The following is a 23,801-nucleotide window of genomic DNA, read 5'->3' on the forward strand; positions in this document are numbered from 1 at the left end:
CATATGTGTGATGTATATATACACACATATGTGTATGTATATATACACACATGCATATATACCATAAGTGGTATATACACACGCCCCTATATATACATATTGCCTGTGTGTATATATACACGCATATTATGAAAATGAAAGGTGAAGCCGGCTGGGCTTCTGGGTCGAGTGGGGACTTGGAGAATTTTTCTGTCTAAAGGATTGTAAACACACCAATCAGCACTCCGTGTCTAGCTAATCGGGTGCGGACTTGGGGAACTTTTGTGTCTAGCTAAAGGATTATAAATGCACCAATCAGCGCTCTGTGTCTAGGTAAAGGTTTGTAAACCCACCATTCAGCACTCTGTGGCTAGCTAATCAGGTAGGGGACTTGGAGAACTTTTCTGTCTAGCTAAAGGATTGTAAATGCACCAGTGCTCTGTGTCTAGCTAAAGGTTTGTAAACACACCAATCAGCACTCTGTAAAATGGACCAATCAGCAGGATGTGGGTGGGGCCAAATAAGGCAATAAAAGCAGGCCACCAGAGCCAGCAGTGGCAACCGGCTTGGGTCCCCTTCCAGGCTTTGGGAGCTGTGTTCTTTTGCTCTTCACAATAAATCTTGCTGGTGCACACTCTGAATCCACACTGCCTTTATGAGCTGTAACACTCACCGGGAAAGTCTGCAGCTTCACTTCTGAAACCAGTGAGACAACAAACCCACCAGGAGGAGCGAACAACTCCAGATGCGCCACCTTTATGAGCTGTCACAATGAGCTGCAACACTCACTGTGAAGGTTTGCAGCTTCATTCCTGAAGCCAGCAAGACCACGAACCCACCAGGATGAAGAAACTCTGGACACATCTGAACATCTGAAGGAACAAACTCTGGACACATCATCTTTAAGAACTGTAGCACTCACAGTGAGGGTGTGCGGCTTCATTCTTGAAGTCAGCGAGACCTAAACCCACCAATTCCGGACACAAATACACAATATGTGTATGTATATGTATATACACATACACACAATGTACACCCATGCACCACGTTTTCTTTATGCATTCATCTGTTAGACATTGAGGTTGATTCTATATTTTGAATATAGTAAATAGTGATGCAATAAACATTAGAGTCCAGGTATCTCTCCAATATACTGATTTCATTTCCTGTGGATACATACCCAGTGGTGGAATTTTTAGATCACATGGTAGTTCTATCTGTAATTTTTTTAAAGAAACTCCATGCAGTTTTCCACAGTGGGTGTACTAATTTACATTCCTTAAACTTTATATGAAGGTTCCCTTTTCTCCATATCTTTGCCAGTGTAAATTATTCCCTTTTTGATGAAAGCTGCCATTCCAACTGGAGTGAGATATTTTATTGTGGCTTTAATTTGCATATCTCTGATGATTAATTATGTTGAAGATTTTTTTACATACCTGTTGCCTATTTGTATGTCTTCTTTTTAGAAAATGTCTGCTCAGATCTCTTGCCCATCTTTAGATAGGATTATTTGTCTTTATGCTATAGAGTTGTTTGAGCTTCTTATATGTTCTGGTTATTAATCCTATTAATCCCTTGTCATATGGATAGTTTGCAAATATTTTCTCTCATTCTGTGGGTTGTCTCTTCACTTTGTTGATTGTTTCCTTTGCTGTGTAGGAGCTTTTTAGCTTGCTGTAATTCCATTTTTTATGATTTTATTGCCTGTACTTTTTTTTATTTTTTTGAGACGGAATCTCACTCTGTTGCCCAGGCTGGAGTGGAGTGGCTTTCACTGCAACCGCTGCCTCCTGGGTTCCAAGGATACTCCTGCCTCAGCCACCTGAGTAGCTGGGTCTATAGGCATGCACCACCATGCCCGGCTAATTTGTGTAGTTTTAGAAGAATGGGATTTCACCATAATGGCCAGGCTGGCCTAGAATTCCTGAGCTCAAGTGATCTGGCCATCTTCGCCTCCCAAAGTGTATTGCCTGTACTGTTGAGGTCTTGCACAAAATGTGTTTGTCCAGACCAATGTTCTGGAGAGTTTCTCCAACATATTCTTCTATCAGTTCAGTTCAGCAAATGTGTATTTCTCAGTTGCAATGTTTCTGTTTGATTTTTAAAAATTATTTTGATATTTGTTAAATTTCTCATAAACCTCTGAATTACTTTTCTGTGTTATCTTGAACACCGCTGAGTTTCCTTAAAACAGCTATTTTGAATTCTTGGTCAGAGAACTCACAAATTACCATCTTGTTAGGGTCAGTCACTGGTTCATTGCTTTGTCTGGGGGGGGACATGGTTCCCTGTTTGCTGTTGTTTCTTGTAGATGTACATCTATGTCTTTGTATTGAAGTATTATTTATTTCATTCTTCTCTGTCTAGATTTTTTTTTTTTTTACTGGGTACATTTGATGAGAGATTCTTTGTAATTTACATGTTGAATTTCTTATTTACTTACTTTTCCTGCTAGGTTGCTTCCTCCTTTTTGGCACTAGATGACAGCCCAGCGTTGCTTTGGCTCTAGCAAACAATTGAAGCACTACTGGCCCAAATGGGAGAGGTCCCACAGGGGCCACCCTGGCCGTGTGGGATTTGTGACTTGAAGAATATACCTCCTACAGCATGGTGCTGCTAAAAAGCCAGTCTGATTTGGTCTCTTCTTTGACTGAGTTACAGAGCAGAGCTTCCACGGCTGGAGATGGTAGTCCTGCTTCCCACCTTTGTTTCTGGCTGTCCTTAGGGATATTTCTCTTTTCATGCACTCACAAGGCTTCCTGTGGGTTGAGGCAGGGACATGTCTTCTGCCAGGGAACACAAGATGGTGGAGAAGTTTTGTTGTCCACCTCAATCTCATGGATTTTTTTTTTTTTTTTTTTTTTTTAATGTAGAACCTGAGTCAGGGAAGTTTTCTGTGCTTTTGGTGCTAGGTGGATTGTGGAGAGGGATACTGAAGATATGGAAATTTCATTTCCTTACCATATGCTTGAAGTTTTTTTTCAGTTCTTTATGACCCCTGGAACTTACTCATCTTCATAGTTGAATTCTGGATATTGCTGGTGATAATCTCAGTATTGCATATTAACTTTTGGTTTTCTGTGGGAGAAGTGAACCCAGCTTGCTTATATGCTATCCTTTTGCAATTGGAAGTTATTTTCTACTTTTTTGGATGTAGCCATTTATTGCTATGAACTTTTCTCTCAGAATTGCTTTTGCCGTATCTCCTAGGTTTTGGTATGATGTATTTCCATTCTTACTTATCTCAAGGAATTTTTAAATTTCTTCATTGACGCATTGGTTATTTAGGAGCATGTTGTGTAACTTCCATGTATTTGTAAGATTTCTGAAGTTTTTCTTGTTAATTTCTACTTTTATACCATTGTGGTCTTTAAAGATACTTGTTATGATGTCTCTCTTCTGAAATTTGCTAAGATTTGTTTTGTGGCCTAACATATGATCCATCCTGGAGAATGTTCCATGTGCAGTTGAGAAGAATGTGTATTCAGCTATTAGATGCAATGTTCTGTAAATGTATGTTACCTCCCTTTGGACTCCGGTATAGTTTAAATCTGTTTCTGTCTTAATAAATGTATGTTAGGTCCATTTGACCTCTGGTATAGTTTAGATTTGATATTTCTGTCTTAATATTTTGTCTCGATGGCATGATTGTTGAAAATGGAATGTTGAAGTCCCCTCCTATTACAGTATTTAACTCTATCTCTCTTAAGATCTAATAATATTTGCTTTATATATTTGGAAGCTCTGGTGTTGGGTACATATATATTTACAATAGCTATATCCTCTTATTGATTTATCCCTTTATTATTATATAATGACTTTCTTTGTCTGTTTTTGTGGATTTTGAGTTAAAGTCTATTATATCTTATGTAAGTGTGACTACTCCTATTCACTTTTGATTTTGTTTGTATGAAATAGTTTTTTTCCATTTTTTCACTTTCATTTTATATTTTTCTTTAACAGTGTGGTGAACTCTTGTAGGTATCATGTACTTGGGTCTTGTTGCTTTTGTCCATTCAGCCACTCTACATCTTTTAATTGCAGAATTTAATCTATTTTTATTCAAGGTTATTATTGATAAGTAAGGACTTATTCCTGCCATTTGTGTTTTGATCCCTTGTTTCCTTTTTCCTTGTTTACTTCTGTGGTTGGGTGATTTCCTCTAGTGCTAATCTTTGTTTTCTTTGTCTTTCTCATTTGCATATCTGGTGTATGTTTATTCTTTGTGGTTACCAAAAAGCTCACATAAAGAATCTTGTAGTTATAATTGACTATCTTAAGCTGATAACAACTTAACTTTGGTTACATAAAGATACTCTGGACTTTTTTCCCCTCCCCATAATTTGTATTTTAATTGCCTTAATTTACATCTTTATTTTTTGTGTGTCCCTTAGCCGCTAATTGTTGCTGTTGATGTTTTGGACCTTTTTGACTTGAAATCTTCACACTAGAGGATTGAAAGATTTACATGGCACCATTATAGCATTGAGTTATTCTGAGTATGATTATAGTTTATCTATATTGGTGAGTTTTATACTTTCATGCATTTTATGGTAATAATTATTCTTCTTTCATTTCCACTTGTAGCACTCTCTTAAGCATTTGCTATAAAGCCAATGTGTGGTGATGAATTCCCTGTTTTTACTTGTTTATGAAGATCTTTATTTCTCCTTCCTTTCTGAAGGATAGCTTTTCCAGATACAGAACTCTTGGATGACTATTTTTGTTTTTTTCCTCAGCATTTGACTATTTTTGGTTTTTTTCTCAGCATTTTGAATATATCATCTCGTCCTCTCTTCCTAGCCTGGGAAGTTTCTGCTGAGAAATCTGATATTCTAATGGGTATTCCCCTGTAGGTGACTTGACATTTTTCCCTGGCAGTTTTTAGAATCCTCTCTTTTGCTTTTGACTTTTAACAGTTTGATTATAATGTATGTTAGGATTTTTTTCGATTGAATCTTTTTGGGCAATTTTGAGTTTCCTGAATCTGAGTGTCCATATCTCTCAAGACTTGAAAGTTTTCAGCTATTATTTTGTTAAATAGGTTTTTTGTGCCTTTCTTCATTATTTTGACATTCGTATAATGTGACTTTATTTGCTTAATGCCATCACACAAGTGTCATAGGCTTTCTTCGGTCTTTTTAATTATTTATTTTTTTCCTCTGACTGGGTTATTTTAAAAGTCCTGTGTTAAAGTTCAGAAATTCTTTTACTTCTTGATCTAGCCTGTTGCCGAAACTCTCCATTGTCCATTGTATTTTTAAATTTTATTCATTGAATTTTTTAGATGCCAGATTTCTGTTTGGTTCTCTTTTTAATGATATCTATTGGATTTTTCATTCAGATCATAAATTGTTTTCCTGATTTCCTGGAATTATTTGTCTGTATTGTATCTCTCTGAGTTACCTTCAGATCATTATTTTGAATTTGTTTTCAGACATTTTGTAAATATCCCTTTCTTTGGAGTCTATTACTGGAGACTTGTGTTCTTTTTTATTGGTATCATGTTTCCTTGCTTTTTCATGTTTCTTGTGCCTCTACGTTGATGACTGTGCAACTAGTAGAACACTCTCTTTTTTCACATTTTGTGGAGTAACTTTCACAGAAAAGTTTTTTTTTTCACCCCCCATAAATGAGTCCAAGGGTGTCACTGGGAATGGTGCATTCATTTGAGAGTTGGCTTTGGCTTTGTGTGGATTCAGTAGCATGGTCTTTATCCAGATTCTTCATCTGTAATCTTTGTATGTGATGTCTGCAATTGTCTCAGTCGCCTATGCTGCAGAAGTTTGTGATGGCAGTGGTATGGTCATGTCCTGTGGGTGGGGGCACTGGGTTAGTTGTCAGTCTAGGTGCATTTGGGTACAGCAGGCTGGCATGCTGAGTGGTGGGTTCTCTGGGCAGGTAGAAGCACCACCAGACTACTTGTTAGTCCAGGTGAAAGTGCAGTGTGTTGGGCAGCTGTGCAGGACTCTCTCTGGGAAGACAGGGCCACCTCCATGCCCGATGTCATTTAGGGGGCCAGAGCACTCAAGCTTGGTGACTGCAGGGACTTCCTGGGTGTGGAAGTGCTCCTGCTTCTCCGGGGGGTAGGATGTCTTGTGAATTAAGACATCAGGATTTTGGTCATTTCCTCAGGCCTAGACTCCAGGCAGCTGGGTTATTGGTGCTCAAGATACTCAAAGTGGAATGATGACAGGGCCTCAGGATTAGAGAGGTCTGGTGGCTACTGGTCTCCAGGGAAGTATGCACTCAAGCTGTGGGGCTCCTGTGGGGTTCCTGCTGTGGGGAAGCCTAGCTGCCCAGACTCCTAGCAACTCTCCAGACTGGATTTGGGGCCTCTAGGGACTGGGTAACTCTTTTGTAGCAATGACTTCTGGCATCTGCAGTAGTGATTGAGGCCGCTGATGACCTCCAGGTTACCCCTTACCTACTTTATTTTATTTATTTATTTATTTATTTATTTATTTTGAGATAGAGTTTAGCTCTTGTCACGCAGGCTGGGGTGCTTTGGGGTGATTTCCGCTCACTGCAACCTCTGCCTCCCGGGTTCAAGCAATTCTCTTGCCTCAGCCTCCTGAGTAGCTGACACGACAGGCGTGTGCCACTATGCCTGGCTAATTTTGTATTTTTATTAGAGATAGGGTTTCACCATGTTGGCCAGGCTGGTCTCCAACTCCTGACCTCAAGTGATCCACCCGCCTTGGCCTCTCAAAATGCTGGGATTACAGGTGTGAGCCACTGAACCTGGCTACCTTTCCTATTTTAGAAGTCTTCCTTGGCTGAGAGCTGATTCTGGCAGGGTAGACAGTGTGGTAGAGGCAGGATGCCTTGCTCCCCTTTCTGTGGTGCTGGCCTGGGCTTCTGTGCTGCATAGGGATTTAGCCTTTTTTTTGGGGAAGTGGAGGAGAATGAGCACCAGGCAACTCTAGCTGATGTCACTGTATCTATACGGGGATTTTAAATTAAAACTATAGTACAGTAGTCTTTTGTAGAGTGCAACATTTTAATTTAGGGTTTCCTAGGGTTATTTTACAGCAAGAGAGATGCTATTTCTTAATGATAATATAGCTAATTTGGTCACAATGGCCAAATAAGTGAGATAAGTAATTAATGCCTTCACTACTCTTTCATAATATCACCCATCATCCTCCTCCCCATTTAGCTGTTACTCTTCTAGAGCAGTGGTTATACCTAAACTATTACCTAAGAGAGTACCTGACATATAATAGGTGTTAAATAAATTCTTTCATGAACTGACAAACTGTGAGAGGATAAGACAAATAAAAAATGTTGACAAGGCCAGATAAGACTAAGAAATGCATTGCTATTTTTCTTCTAGCAGTTACAACCTGCAGAGACCCCATTGGAGAAAGGAAGGCTCATGAAGGAGGTTTGTATTAATTAAAAATGCATTGCATTCAGGAGTTCGATATACTATGGACTGTATGTGCTATATTTCACAGCCCATGCTTCTAACTGAGTAATTTCCCTTGGCAATTTCAATGAGTCTAAATTGTAACTGAAGCAGTCACGCAAAGGAAAAACAAAAAGAATTAGTGTCTTTTTTTGTCATGTATCTTGTTTCTAAAATAGACCACATAATTCTAAAAATGTCATGAATATTAGAGAAGGAGATATGAGACTGAGTCCCAGTTAAATGCCCACCTAGTTTGCCAATTTTGAATATGTCTGATAGTTAACACTTTTGAGCTTTGTGCTAGTACTTAATATCTCATTTAATCCTCATTAAAATCCTATGAGCTATGTACTATTAGTTATTGTCCTAATTTTATAGATGAGGAAACTGAAACTTAGGGAAGTTAAAGCAGTTGCGTAGAAACAGTTATGAATAATGACTCCAGGACTCCAACACTGTTCACCTCATTCCAAAGTTTATGTTCTGACTCTGAGATCTCAAGTGGGGGGCCTGTTTTGGAATCGGTGATCTCTAAGGGCCCTTTTATCTACTTGCTATGTGTCTCTGAATTATTTTTATATCTTTCTGGTTAAATCGATGCATTTGATAGGTATTATGGAATCTTTGAAATATAGAACTTCAGTCCCCATGATGTTAGAAAGGGATTCTTTTGCTCCCTGAGATTTGGCAAGAACGTAATAATCGAAGGTTTCCAGTTTCTTAATCCAAGAAAATAGGTAAAAGACAAGTTTAGTGAAAGGTATATCTCATTTTGGATGAAGGAAGTAAAAAGTAAGTAAAATAAGTCTTAGAAAATGCATAAAAAGAACAAAGAATCAGTGCAAGATCAAAAAAGAAATTAAGTACATTTTAGAGTGAGGCGTGAGGAATGTGTATTGTGTATTTATATCAGAGGAGAATGGTTTGGACAGAATTGTGGTAGACATAAACCATCAAATGTGCTATATTTCTATCTAGGATCCAGACAAGATCTTGACTTTGTTCCCATCCAGACTTCCTGGAGGAGATGATGCCTGGGTTAAGTATTGAATGAGAAGCAGAAAAAATGGGTTTAGGGGTAAATAGTAGAGACATAGGAAACAATATGAGGAATATTGTAAATAACTAAATAGCATAAGGGTGACAATAAATATTTATTGGAAATATGCAGAGAGTGACAAAGAATATTTGATTAATATTTGCCTCTGCATGGGGATTTTAGCTAGTGTGGCTGGAATAATACTAGTGGTTTTAACTGAGATTAATGATATGGGACAGGTTGATGTTGAGGTATCTCTGGGATATCCAGAAATGATCATGAGTAGACGCTAGGGTAATGCATCAAGAATGTGAAAATAGGCATGAGCTGTTGATATGCACTAGGCACTAGGGGATCATATTTGTGGTGGTTAAAATCACCAGAAACGAATGAGCTTGCCCAGGAAGCATGTGTAGAGGGAGAATTTTGATTGGGTTACTCTTATAGAAGTAAACTATATTGAGCATAAGAGATGACAGTCTTGCTCTGTTCTGCCATGTAGCCTGTATATTGTGCCAACTGTAGAGTTCTCATTATGTATAAATAAAAAAGATACCTAAAGGAAATACGTAAAAGACATTTATAACTGGTGTGTGTTTAGAGAAGAGTAAGAAAACTCTATTCTAAGCTATATGAGAAATAAAATAGTGACTCATCTGCCTAGGGAAAAGAAAATCTCCAAGGATATAAGAAGTAAAGTATTTGAAAGGCTGCCATAAGGAAAATAGATGTTTTATCTTTGTGTTTCTCCTGAAAGCATGACTAGAAATGTAGTTAGATTTTAACTTAGAGAAAGCATTTTCTGAATATTTGTTCTCTCTGAAATTGAGATGAGTTCTTTTGGGAGAGAAAGAGTTCCTTGTTTCTGACTGTTTGGCAGTATTCCAGGTTTGTTGTGGGAGGAATAGAAACTTCAGGGAAAGGGGTAAGGATAGGAAGATATCCTATGTCTAAAAAACAGTTTGTGATTCCTTGTCAGGGGATGCCCTTTACTTAATAAATTTTGTAGTCTGATAAAAATATCCAGTGGGCTTTTTTTCTCTAGGACTTAATTTTTTAAACAAATTATTGGAATCTGGTTCACTTTAAGACTCCTACTTCTACTTAATGAGTTTGTTTTCCTCTGACTAAATATTGGTTGTATTTTCTTCCTATATTCTTTGACCTTTGGCTATAACAATTCTCTCAACAATATTAAAATAGTATTATTTGGAATTGACAATCTTATTTGCTAGTAGCTGAATGATCTAGTGGTGAAAATACTGGCAGAGTCATGTAGTCTATAGAGTAGCAGAGTACAATTTTAATAGTTCTGTGAAATCTTTATCTCATAATACAATGATTTAACAAATATATTGAATAAGCTTGTATGGCAAGGTGCAAGTACAAAGTGATGTTTCTCTTTCTTACCATAGACTCTTTGGTCCTTCTCTCTTGCCTTCTTCTTCCTTATCCCTGGATAAGGTCTCAGGAAGATCCAGTTGCTTTTCCAGGTAGCTTTGGGTACAAATAAATTCATAATCATATGTAATAATTCCCAAGGCTTATTGAATTGAAGCTTCTGTTCTCCCCTTAATCTCTCTTGGATCAAGCCTGCAGTGATTGAAGAAAACTACCATGGGGCAAGGAGTTTGTGATTTATTTTATCAACTTTCTCTTGTGCTTTTCCTTCACCTTCCACTCATAGAGCTGATCTAGTGCCCCCAGAGTCAGAAGGGATTAGGAGAAAGAGAGGCAAGGGGCAGAGATTTTTACCTGATTTGTATAGCTATAAAAGTACGTTGGTGACTGTAGCATTCTGGGTCTAATCAGGAGATAGAAACAACACAGTAGACTAAACAAGGGATGTTTCCTATAAAGAATTAAGGATGATAAAAGAGTAACTATGCGATGTAAGGAAATTATACAGCATGATAGGGCTGAGGGAATGTGCATAACCACCAACAAACTTGGAAGGGATTCAGGCCTTCTTGTAAGAGAAGGAATGGTTCAGCCCACTAGATAGCAGAGAAGTTCCTTCATTTGGTTAGCCTGGAGCTGGCAGGAGTTGCCGGCAAGTGATAGACAACTTTCCACAGTGCCAGTGGGATTAGCAGGGGATCAGCAGCTGGGGGTGTGGGCTCACAGTGGGGCCAGGGACAGGCCCTGGCAGGAGGCCTTTAGGGCACATGTCTGAGTGGGGCTCTGGTTTCCAGGTTGAGAGGACTGTGGAAAGGTTGTCACCAGGCGAGACTGGTCACAGAGGGACTACATTCTCATCCGATGGCTGGGGCAGTGCTTAACTGGATGACCTCACACTCATGCCACACACCCCCAACCCATGGTGAAAACTACAGGGCAGCCTTTTCCTCCTGCAGTATTCCTACATTCCTGTCACTGAGATAGCTTCACACTGTGCTCACTTTAAAGGATAAATGCTTAAGGAAATTTTATCATCACAGAGCATATATTGAAGAGTGTATTCTGAGCTAAGAGGCAATATATTGAGAACTAACATAGTGATTGTGAGATGTGGAAGACGTTAAATGCTGATTTTTTTGTCCTCGTGATTTGCTGCTTAGATGCGGATGAGGTGTGTGTGCTGGCAAAACTGATTTCATGATCTCACAGAAGTTTTATATATGGGATCTAGCACCACCCTAAGAGGTGAGTGCAAGTTATTGGCATTCTTGAATTTCTTTCCTACCTTTGGGACCTCAGGCAATAATAGAATGAAAGAAAAACTCGTTAACGGGTATCATTTCCACATGCTTTCCTCATATCTCTTCTCATCTCTATGTGTCTGTAGTCGAAAGTCTAAGTTTTTGTTTTCTCCTCACAAATCTCCAGATGGACCCATTATCTTATTAGGTCTAATACCTGTACATTTCCTTTACATTTTTAGGAGTGATTCTACCTTGCATTTTTTTCTTCGTGACACTACAAGCTCCGTTTTTTTTTTCCTTAAACTTTTTCCTTGAAGAAAGCAATCACTACCTATTTGATTCTCCCAGTAGGCAATAACCATGGGTACATCAGAGAACATGATCAGTAATTACCCAGACCACATAGGGTAATTTCTGCCAATTGGTTAGGACCAATATCATCCAGCTACTATTTGGGTAAATGTCCAAAGTGCAGATTAACTTTGAAGCCTCTGGAACAATTTCCTTAACCTTCCCTCATGTATATTATATGTGGGTGAGGGGTAAATGCTGGCAGGCTGATTTTATAATCCTTTGTGTGTCCTGCCACATCACTGACAGTGTGAGTTACTTGGCATTCTTGATTTTTTAATATTTTTTTGTTTTTATTTTTTATTTATTTATTTATTTTTTTTACTTTCAAGTGGCTGAAGCAATTCTCAACTGTTTTCATAGTGGTCAACTAATTATCACTGTTTTGGAAAGTTTTAATAACAAAATTTTTATATTATATTCATGAAGACCTGGAAGACCATATTGCTAAGTAGGCTGCAGTGCATTTGGATGACAAAGAAGAACTCTGTGGTCATCGTGGAGACATTTATTTACATTTTATCCTCAGCACATGGTTGGTCAGCAGACAACACTGGGGCCATCCTGTCATCTGTGGCTTGACTCAAGGACCCATTTGGAGATTTATGTTGCAGATCCTGTATTGCTCACACAGTAGTGGTCTTTCTGTGTTTCCCAAATTTGAGCCAGAGATTTTATTAAACATCTACATTGGGGATTAAGAAATGTTCATAATTGCAAGCAGAAAAAAAAGATTTTACTGAGTTTATGATGAAATCTCTTCTATAACCTTGCCATTTAATGCACATTTAATAATTGTTCTACCTTGAACAATGTTCCATTGTCTCTGAAAAAGACATGGTGTTTCCTAGCCACCATTTGATAGAGGGAGAAGGGCAAACTTTTCATATTCTTCCTTCTTGGGAAACCTAAGTAGTCAAAAAATAGTATGGCGATTTAGAAATGGGATGAAAACATAGAAATAACTAAGATAAAGGCCATTGGACTTCACAATTTAGGTACACACTGATTATAAATGAGAGGAACAAATTAACAATATCTTTTTATCATAAAAAAGCATGTGGGGAAGGAAGCCTCTGAGATTTTAGAAGAAAAAAAATAATTTTGGTGAATTCATCATTGCCCACAATCTGGCCAGTAGTTTTCTTTCTTTTTTTTTTTCGTCCCTCCCTCCCTTTCTTCCCTCCCTCCCTCCCTCCCTCCCTTCCTTCCTTGTCTTTTGCTCTCTTTCTTTCTGTTTTAGAAGAGTCTCACTCTGTTGCCAGGCTGGAGTGCAGTGGCATGATTCTGGCTCACTGCATCCTCTGACTCCTGGGTTCAAGCGATTCCTCTGCCTCAGCCTCCCGAGTAGCTGAGATTACAGGTGTGCACCATCACACCCAGCTAATTTTCATATTTTTAGTAGAGATGGGGTTTCACCATGTTGGCCAGGATTGTCTTGATCTCCTGACCTCGTGATCCGCCTGCCTCGGCCTCCCAAAGTGCTGGGATTACAGGTGTGAGCCACCATGCCCAGCCAGCAGTTTTCTTAATCATAATTGTGTGTTCTTGTTTAGTGTGTTGCTTCTTTTTGAACAAGTTTAGGATTTTCTCCCATTCCCTTCTCTAATTGTTAAACTACTCTTCATCTTTCAATATCCAGCTCTGACAGGGCCCTTCTGTGAAATTTACTCATCTATCCTTGGCAGAGATGGTAACCTTGTCTTCCATCTATGCCCTGACAAAACTCTTTATTCTTTTACTTTAAAACCTGCTATGTTTGACCAGTAATCAATCCATAGTCTATCTTCCATCTATCTAATCATTCATCATCATCTATTTATGTATTTATTCATCATATCTTTCCTATCTATTAAAATGCAAACTCATCTAATAAGGTAAGTTCTGTGTATGATTCAATATCCTGTCCTACCGTTCTTGGCACATATAGGCATACCATTTTATTTTATTTTATTTTATTTTATTTTATTTTATTTTATTTTATTTTAGGAGATGAGGTTGCTTTGTTGCCCAGGCTGGCATGCAGTGGTGTGATCAGAGATCACTGCAGCCTCAACCTGCTGGGCCCAGGCAATCTTCCTGCCTCAGCCTCCTGAGTAACTGGGATTACAGACACGAACCACCACAGCCGTGTAATTGAATTGTATTGCACATCTTTTACAAACTGAAAGTTTGTGGTGACCTGTGTTGACCAAGCCTGCTGGCCCCATTTTTCCAACAGCATGTGCTCATTTCATGTCTCTGTGTCACATTTTGGTAATTCTTGCAATATTTCAAATGTTTTCATTATTACTATATCTATTATGGTGATCTGTGATCTTTGATGTTACTACGGTAATTGTTTTGGGTTTCCATGAACCACACCTATGAAGACAAGAAACTTAACAGATACGTGTTGTGGGTCTTCTGACTGCTCCACTGACTGGCTGTTCCTCCATCTCTCTCTCTCTCTCTCTCCTCTCTCTCTCTCGTCCCTCCCTCGCCTCCTCCCTCCTCCCTCCCTCCCTCCCCTTAGGCCTCTTTATCCCCTGAGACACAACAATATTAAAGCTAGACCAATTAACAACCCTACAATGGCTTCTAAATATTGAAGTGAAAGGAAGAGTCACACATCTCTCACTTTAAATCAAAGCTAAAATTGATTAAGCTTAGTGAGGAAGGTATGTCAAAAGTCAAGATAGCTCAAAATCTAGGCCTCTTTTAACTTGCTAAATGGTTAGCCAAGTTGTGAATGTAAAGGAAAATTTCTTGAAGGAAATTAAAGGTGCTACTCCAGTGAACACATGAATGATAAGAAAGTAAAACAACCTTATTGCTGATACAGAGAACGTTTTAGTGGTCTGGACAGAAGATCAAACCAGCCATAACATTCCCTTAAGCCAAAGACTAATCCAGAGCAAGGACTTAACTCTCTTTAATTCTATGAAGGCTGACAGAGTTGAGAAAACTGCAGAAGAAATATTGGAAGCTAGCAAAGGTTGGCTCATGAAGTTTAAGCAAAGAAACCAACTCTATAACATAAACATGCAAGGTGAAGCAGCAGGGGCTGATGTAGACGCTGTTGGAAGATCTAGCCAAGATTGTTGATGAAGATAGTTGCACTAAATACCAGATTTTTCAATGTGGAAAAAACAGCTTTCTATTGAAAGAAAATGCCATCTAGGACTTTCACAGCTGCAGAGAAGTTCATGGCTGTCTTCAAAGCTTCAAAAGACAGATTGACTTTCTTAATAGGGGATAATGCAGCTTGTGACTTTAAGTCGAAGTCAGTGCTCACTTACTATTCCAAAAGTAGAGCCTAAAGATATGACTGAATTGCTGCAATCTCATGATAAAACTTGAGCAGAGCAGATGAGGAGTTGCTTCTTATGGATGGGTAAAGGAAGTGGTTTCTTTCTTTCTTTTTTTTTTTTTTTTTGAGATGAAGTCTCACGGTGTCACCCAGGCTGGAGTGCAGTGGCAAGATCTCGGCTCACTGCAACCTTTGCCTCCCAAGTTCAAGTGATTCTCCTGCCTCAGCCTCTTGAGTAGCTGGAATTATAGGGATGCGCCACCATGTCTTGCTAATTTTTGTATTTTTAGTAGAGATGGGATTTTATCATATTGGCCAGACTGGTCTCGAACTCCTGACCTCAGGTGATCTGCCTACCTCGGCCTCCAAAAGTGCTGGGATTACAGGCATGAGCCACTGCGCCTGGCCAAAAAGTGGTCTCTTGATATGGAAGCTATTCCTGGTGAAGATGCTGTGAACACTGAAATGACAACAAAGGATTTAGCATATTCCATAACCTTAGTTCATAAAGCAGTGGCAGAGTTTGAGAGGACTGACTCCAAATTTGAAAGAAACAGCATTGCGTGCCACAGAAAAATCTTTCATGAAAAAAAAAGAGTCAATTGATGCACGAATCTACACTGCTCTCTTATTTTCAGAAATTTCCATAGCCACTCCAACCTTTAGCAACCACCTCCCTGATCAGACAGCAGCCATCAACATCTATGCAAGACTCTTCACCAGCAAAAACATGATGACTCACTGAAGGCTTAGATGATCTTTAGCATTTTTTAAATCAATGAAATATTTTAAAATCAGGGTCTGTACATTATATTTAGACATAACGCTATTGCACATCTGAAAGACTACAAAATGGTATAAATGTAACTTTTATATGCCCTGGGAAATCAAAAAATGTGTACGATTTACAGTACTGCAGTGATACGAAACTGAACCTGCACTATCTCCACCAACAGTAAGTGGTCAAACAACTGAATAATAAAACAAAAATTCTGAGCAGTGAAGTTGGTTGTAAACACTGAATCTTGAAAAAAAATTAAAAGCTTTTTTTTTTTTTTGGCCTGTCGCGGTGGCTCACGTCTGTAGTTCCAGTACTTTGGGAGGCCGAGGCGGGCAGATCACCTGAGGTCGGGAGTTCGAGACCAGCCTGGACAACGTGGCGAAACCATGTCTCTATTTAAAATACAAAAATTAGCCAGGTGTGGTGGCAGGCACCTGTAATCCCAGCTACTCGGGGGGCTGAGGCAGGAGAATTGCTTGAACCTGGGAGGCGGAGGTTGCAGTGAGCCGAGATAGCACCATTGCACTCCAGTCTTGGGGACAAGAGCGAGACTTTTTTTTTTTCCACTTTAGCCTTTGCGCTTTCATTAACCAAACAGTTGGTTCTGGCTGCAGTCTAGCTTTTTGAAGCAGGGGCAGGAGATTTCAAAACAGTGCTGCATACACAGAATGCAGATTTTTTTTTCCCCTGTTTTTATTTTTCTCCCCCCAAGTTCCTTCATTTCAAGGCCATGGACTTGTGCCAAGTTGTGATGAAGTCAACAAAACAGGAGGCAAGATGTATGTCCACTCTGCAGCACTTCCTTGATTCATGTCGTCAAGCCAAAGCAATGGTCTTGGGTATCTACTATTTACTAGACACTGGGCAAAAGTCTACCTGATTGAGTCATGTGATTAGACTTTGCCATCGGTGAAAGTAATGATGGGAGCAGAGTGGGGGGAGATAAGGCAGCAATGCTTGTGTATGGTGGCTGATTAAGGGAGAGGTGAATTTCTGGATTGATTTGTATATCTCTTTGAGCAGAAGCTGAATAAAGAAAGTTTCCATTCCTCTCCCACTGCCTTAATTTAGACCCTTTTCCTCTCTACAAAGATGTATATTTCTGAATTCACACTGATCTCCCTTATATCCATCATGCATACAGCAGCAAACATTATATTTTTGATCACATTATTATCTTGATGAAAACCTTCAATGACTTCCCACTGACTGCCTCAGCTTAGCTTACAAAGCTCCCTGTCATTTGGGCTCTTTCCACCTCTGCAACTACATCTCTGCCACTCTCTGCCTTGTTTATAAAATGATAAACTTTTTATGTCTAGCTCTGTTTGTTCATAAATACTTTGAGTGCAGAGCCTATATCTCATTTATCTTTTTTCTACTTAGCTATTAGCATAGTGTCTGCAATACAATAGAAATTCTCTAAATATAAGCACATTGGTTTACTGAGGTCAGGGACCATGCCTTATACATTTCTATTTCTGTTACCACACTTCCTAGTATATTGTGGTGTTCAAACAATTTTGTTTAAGTCACCTGAACTGAAATTGGGCCTCCACAGCAATAACATTTGTTAAATAATTAACTTTTTATGAATATGGCCCTGTCCTACATTACAGTAGATTTTCTCCAGTTATTCTTAGTGTGTGACAAATTCATTCTGCTAGCTATCAGCTACTATAGGCCTGATTTTTCCCAGTTTTTGCTCCAGAAAAGTCAATATTTGCATCCTATTCTGTTTCCTGGCTTTATAGTGTTTGTTTGACTGTTTGTTTGCAAAGTTGATTTTGCAAGTCCAATTCAGTAAATTAAATTTGATAGCCATATATATTAATTAAAATATAATATTAGTTTGCACCATATTAATTTGCAAATATTTGAATATCCTTGACTTACAAAAATAGTTACTTTATGTGGTGGGCAAAGATAGTTTGATTTTTCTTAATCTTTCTACCTATTTTCCTGGTGATCTGATGAGGGTAGAATGTCAACTATTAGTATATTGCTAAGCGACATTGCTTGTGATAAAAATGATTGAGCGGCCAGGCACGGTGGCTCACACCTGTAATTCTAGCACTTTGGGAGGACGAGGTGGGTGGATCACAAGGTCAAGAGATCGAGAACATCCTGGCCAACATGGTGAAACCCTGTCTCTACTAAAAATACAAAAATTAGCTGGGCATGGTGGTGCGTGCCTGAACTCCCAGCTACTCAGGTGGCTACTCAGGCGGTTGAGGCAGGAGAATTTCTTGAACCCGGTAGACGGAGGTTGCAGTGAGCCGAGATTGCGCCACTGCACTCCAACCTGGTGACAGAGCAAGACTCCATCTAAAAGAAAAAAAAAAGATTGAGCAACTAAGATAGAAGAAACTGTATATGAATTATAAATACCTTATGCGAAGGCAATACCTTAGACTTTCTTAGGATGTTAACTCTTGTAATGTCATGTCTTTTGAGGGGAGCCTGGAAGCTAAGCTTGTGGAGTTTTACAAAAGTTATTGATTTCTGTGGAAAGTGAGGCTTCTAAGCTAGGTTGTTTACCACAATGCCTGTGGTAGGTAGCCTCCAAAATGGATCCAAAAAATCCCTGACTCCTGGTATTCGTGCCCTTATGTAATTTTGTTCTCTTAAGTGTAGGCTGGACCTAGTGATGCATCTCTACAACTAGGATATAACAAAAGTTATGGCCAATTCCAAGATAAGGTTACAAATGGCCCTAGGTTCTTTCTTGTTCATCCTTTCTTGTGCTCTTGTTTAACTGCTCTGATGTAAGCCTGTTAGTACATTGTGTGCTACTCTCCTGTGGAGAAGGCCTATGTGGCAAGAAACTGAAGGGAGTATCTGACCAATAGCAAGAACGGAACTGAGGCCTTCAGTCCAATAACCTGTAAGGAACTGAATTCTGACAATAACCAGGCAATGAGCTTGTAAGTGAATCTTCCCCTAGTGAAGTCTTGAGATTACTGCATCCCTGGCTGATGCCTTGATTACAGCCTTGTGAGATACCTTGAACCAGAAGACTCAGGTAAATTGCACCCAGATTCCTGTCCTATAGAAACTTCAGGATTAAAGAAAAAAAAAAGGTTTGTTGTTTTAAGCTAGCAATTTTGGGGCCAATTTGTTATGCATCAATAGATAACTAATACCCTATATGATGTGAGTTTCATCTCCTTGCATCTGAGCAGTCATCTGGGAAACATGTATCTCCCAGAGAGCTATGCTGGACCAGCACTGATGTGCTGGACCACTGCAGGGATTCCTGATGATGAGGAATGCTTGATGCTACCCTGCTGGCAAGTGGATTCTGTTCTATATTCTACTGATGCCTATGGTAGTGTGAGAGTCAGAATTTTAGTTGTACGTATGAAGATCTCCCTGACAGCTGCAGATTAGAGTTAAGTCTAAAATATCCAGATACTGTGTTGGAAACTGGAAATAGAATTATAGAGAAAGTCTATGATCTCCAGGAAAATAGACATGTAAGCAAATAAAATAGAATATTAGATGCTATCATTTATTAAATGATTATGCTATTTTAGACTTGGCCCTTGGATCTTTACTCATCACTATAGTTCTTATATTATTTCTATTTAATAGATTATTCTTATTTAATATTATTATTATTCCTATTTAATGGATTAAAAAACTGAACCTGGCTGGGTGTGGTGGCTCATGCCTGTAATCCTAGCACATTGGGCAACTGAGGCAGATGGATTGCTTAATCCTAGAAGTTTGAGACCAGCCTGGATAATATGTGAAACCCCATCGCTACAAAAAATACAAAATTAGCCAAGCCTGGTGGCATGTGCCTGCAGACCCAGCTACTTGGGAGGCTGAGGTGGAAGGATTGCTTGGGCTGGGAGGTCAAGGCTGCAGTGAGCTGAAATCATACCACTGCACTCCAGCCTGGGTGACAGAGACCCTGTTTCTGAAAAAACAAAACAAGATAAAACAGAAACAAAAAACTGAACCTAAGAAAAGTTAGTCGATTGAGCCACCTTTATTTTATTCTTTTTTCTTATACTTCAGACCTTTCATCTAGGATTATATGTCATAGAACTTCCTTTTGTGAGAATCATATGGTGCCAAACGTTCTAAATGTACTTGTCTGTTTAAAAGTGTCTTTAATTATCTGTCACTCTTTGAAAGATACTTTTGTGAGTATAGAATTCCAGGTTGAAAATAGTCTTTCAACATGTTGAAGAGGTAAGTACACTGTCATCTGGCTTTGAATGTGTTTGTTAAAAAGTCAGCTATCAGTCTAATTGATGATTGTCTAAGGGTGATCTATCTTCCCTCCCTCCAAAGATGCTATTAATATATTTTCTTCATCTTTAGTATTTCAATGTTGCTATTATGTGTATGTGAATAAATTTCTGTTCATTTTCTTTTATACTTTTTGGATTTCATGAATCTGAGACATTGACTATGTAATCATTCTAACATCTGCTATTCTATATTCTATCTATATTTTCATTATGTAACTTGGATTAGGCACATACATTATACCTTCGCTTCTTTTTTTCTGTCTCTCTTACCCACTCTTTCACATTTTCCGCCACTTCCTTAATCTTTGTGAGGCCTTCTGAATAATTTTTAAAAACGATTTTCAGTTCTATTTTCAATTGTGTCTAATATATTATTAAGACTGCACATTAATTTTTTACTTTGGACTATTCTATATTTTAATTCCAGAAGTTAAATTCAGTTTTTTTCCTGCAGTTATTATAAGGCTTTCTCTTCTTTTATTTTCTTAAACATTTTAAATATATGTTTAAAATACTTCACATTTGATAATTGCAAAATTATAAAAAATTTCTGAAATTTGTGTGAATTTGTTTCTGCTGGTTTTTATTCAGCTTTTGGATGATTCTCCCCTAGTGTGTCTTGTTTCCTTCTGGGCTCATTTTTGATTATGAAATACTTAGTGCCCACATAAAATTATTTGTGGGGATTTTTGAGTTTACAGCCTTTGTGTTTGCTACTTCCAGGCACCAAAGGGCACCTCTTGTCAGGGACCACTTTTAATTTGAGGCTTTTAGAACTATAAAATGCTATGAATGTCAGTCACAAATAAGCTGGAGATTTATCTGCAATCCTGAAGACTTTGTGGAATTATTTTCATATCCCATGCCCCTTTCTCATCAGAGCCAAGGCAACTTTCCTTGCATTACCCTTGGATTGGGACAGGGTTAGGTATGTTTATTTAAGCCATTCTTACCTAAATGAATTGCCATTCGAGTCATAGACTTTATTACTCCCCAGGTTTTATTGCTCTAACGAAAATCCTGGGAAACTCTCAAAATCTAAGCTCTTCCTAGGTATGGCAAAATCCCTCAGAATTAAAGTGGTTTCAGTGTTCTGCTCACCTCCGTGGATTTCTACCTTTGCTTAGATTTTAGTGTCATGATTCATAAGTCTGTTGTCAACTCTACATTATTTTAGAAAGATTCTTATAATGTTTTAACCTGAATTTTTTATTATTTGTTATCGAAGTTTGATACACATACTTGACCTATCAAGTTAATAGAAAGAGAAAATGTCTTCTTTGTAGCTTAACTTTCATTTTATCATTTTCTTTATTGATCTTTCTGTGCTTCAGTTGTGCCTTTTCTTCTGATCTAGTTTCAATTTCTGAATTTCTCCATTTAGATATGTTTAATCAGTTGTTTGTTTAGGCTTCCAATGAAATTTTAGCAGGCACATAAGTACCTTGTTACATCATCCAAAGATATTAAGTATATCGTTTGCTGAGTTTACACACACACATACACACACACACACTTATATAATCATCACTCCAATTAGTGTCTAAACTATTTTCATAATCCGGTATATTCTAAATTCTGGTGTGCTTCTTTTCAGTCAGCTCTTTCCTCACCAGGCCACACTGCTCATATCTACAACTAAAGTTTTGTCTATTCCGCTCTAAACTTGTACATAAATAGTATCCTATGGAGTATGTTATTTTTATTTGGTTTTCACTCAGCATCATATTTTTCATATTTATGCATGGTGCGGTGTTCATCAGTACTTCATTGCTTTAAGTTTTTGAGTAGCATTTCATTGTTTGAATATGCCACAATGTGTTAATTCATTCATCTGATAATGGACATCTGGATTATTTCCATATCTTGGCTATTATAATATTTCTTATTTTTTGTGCATATGTGTGTATAAAACATGCAGAATTAAAAAAAAATTATCTAATGTTATTACCTAAAAGTAGAATTGTTGGGTCTATCTATCTGAAAAACCATTAGTCAACATTTTTTTTCCAAATTTGATTTAAAAAACAAAAACAGACACAGTGTGAAGAAAGTCTGAAAGTATACTAAAGGCAAATAAGACTACATCATAATCAAACAGTTTAAAATCAAAGATAAAGAACATACCTTAAAGGGAGCCAGAGAAAAAAGAAATTTTACACAATGGTATAACAATATTAATGGCATAGACTGAGACAAAAATAGTGCCAGAAGACAGTGGGATGACATAATTATAATGCTGAGAGAAAGCAATTTTTCAGGTAAAAATTTTAGTCCAATGAAAATATATTTGAAAAAATGAAGGTGATGCATAGACATTTTCAACTGCACAAGTGTTGAAAGAATTTGTTGACAGGAAATCTGCACTACAATACATGCTAAAGTCTAGTGGGCTTGGTGCAGCCTCTGCGGTAATTCCTCCTTCCTTGCCACTCACCGCCACCTGCCTGGTTGCCTCAGCCCTGGGCATGCCATTGCCTCCATGAGTAATTCTTCCCTTGCTACCTCTTGGCCTTTGTAAGCTTTTTATATTTTAAAATTTATTTATTTTAATTTTGTGGGTCATAGTAGGTGTAGATATTTATGGAGTACATGATATATTTTGGTACAGGCATGCAATGCTTAATAATCACATCAGGGTCAGTGGGATATCCTTCACCTTAAGTGTTTATCCTTTGGTTACAAACAATCCAATTCAATTATATTATTTATTTTTAAATAAGTACCCTGTTATTTAAAATGTACAATTAAATTACCATTGACTATAGTCACCCTGTTGTGCTATTAAATACTAGTTCTTACTCATTCTTTCTATTTTTTTGTACCCATTAACTATCCCCACTTCCCCACTCCCCAAACTCCCACTATCCTTCCCAGTCTCTATTAACCATCCTTCTACTCTCTGTCTCCATTAGTTCAATTGTTTTAATTTTTAGCTCTCACAAATTAGTGAGGACATTGAAAGTCTGTCTCTCTGTTCCTGGATTATTTCACTTAATAAAATAATCTCCAGTTCCATCCATGTTGTTGCAAACAACAGAATCTCATTCTTTTTAGGGCCGAATTGCAATACATTGTGTGAATGTACCACATTTTCTTTATTCATTTAGTTTGTTGATGGACACTTGGGTTGCTTCAAAATCTTGGCTATTGTGAGCAGTGCTCCAATAAACATGAGAATGAAGATACCTCTTCAATATACTGATGTATTCATTGATTTTCACACTACTGATAAAGACATACCTGAGACTGGGCAATTCACAAAAGAAAGAGGTTAATTGGACTTACAGTTCCACGTAGCTGGGGAGGCCTCACAATCATGGCAGAAGGTGAAAGACACATCTCACATGGCAGCAGGCAAGAGAAGAGAGCTTGTGCAAGGGAACTCTTGTTTTTAAAACCATCATATCTCATGAGACTTATTCACTCTCATAAGAACAGCATGGGAAAGACCTGCCCCCATGATTCAATTACCTCCTTCTGGTTCCCTCCTAAAATGTGGGAATTCAAGATGAGATTTGGGTGGGGACACAGCCAAATGTATCAACTGATTTCCTTTGTGTATACACCTAGGAGAGGATTGCTGGATTATATAGTAACTCTACTTTTAGTTTTTTTGAGGCACCTCCAAACTGTTCTCCATAGTGCTTCTACTAATTTACTTTCCCACCAACAATGTGGGAGGGTTCTCTTTTCTCTGCATCCTTACCAGCATTTGCTCTTGCCTGTTTTTTGGATAAAAGCCATTTTTACTTGGGTGAGATATTTTTTTGCAGTGTTGAGTGGCATTTCTCTCTTGGTTAATGTTATTGAGCATCTTTTCATGTACCTATTTGCCATTTTTATGTCTTCTTTTGATAACTGTCTATTCAGATATTTTGCTCGTTTTAAAATTTGATTATTATATATATTTCCTGTAGAGTTGTTTGAGCTCCTTATATATTCTGGTTATTAATTCCCAGTCAGATTGGTGGTTCACAAGTATTTTCTCCCATTCTGTGGGTTGTCTCTTCACTGCATTGATTT

At 38.1% G+C, this 23,801-nt stretch overlaps 1 long non-coding RNA gene across 1 annotated transcript in view; it reads left to right on the forward strand.

The window, feature by feature from the left end:
- Window positions 1-7,321: 7,321 nt before the first annotated feature.
- The window catches only part of LOC108515158 (uncharacterized), a 65,576-nt gene continuing 49,096 nt past the window's right edge, over window positions 7,322-23,801 (forward strand). The window contains exon 1 of the long non-coding RNA XR_001881437.1: window positions 7,322-7,372. This is a non-coding gene — a long non-coding RNA (uncharacterized LOC108515158). The remainder of the gene's footprint in view (window positions 7,373-23,801) is intronic.

The sequence above is a fragment of the Rhinopithecus bieti genome, unplaced genomic scaffold, assembly GCF_001698545.2.
Source record: "Rhinopithecus bieti isolate Rb0 unplaced genomic scaffold, ASM169854v2 scaffold_34331, whole genome shotgun sequence".
NCBI classification, from domain to species: domain Eukaryota; kingdom Metazoa; phylum Chordata; class Mammalia; order Primates; family Cercopithecidae; genus Rhinopithecus; species Rhinopithecus bieti.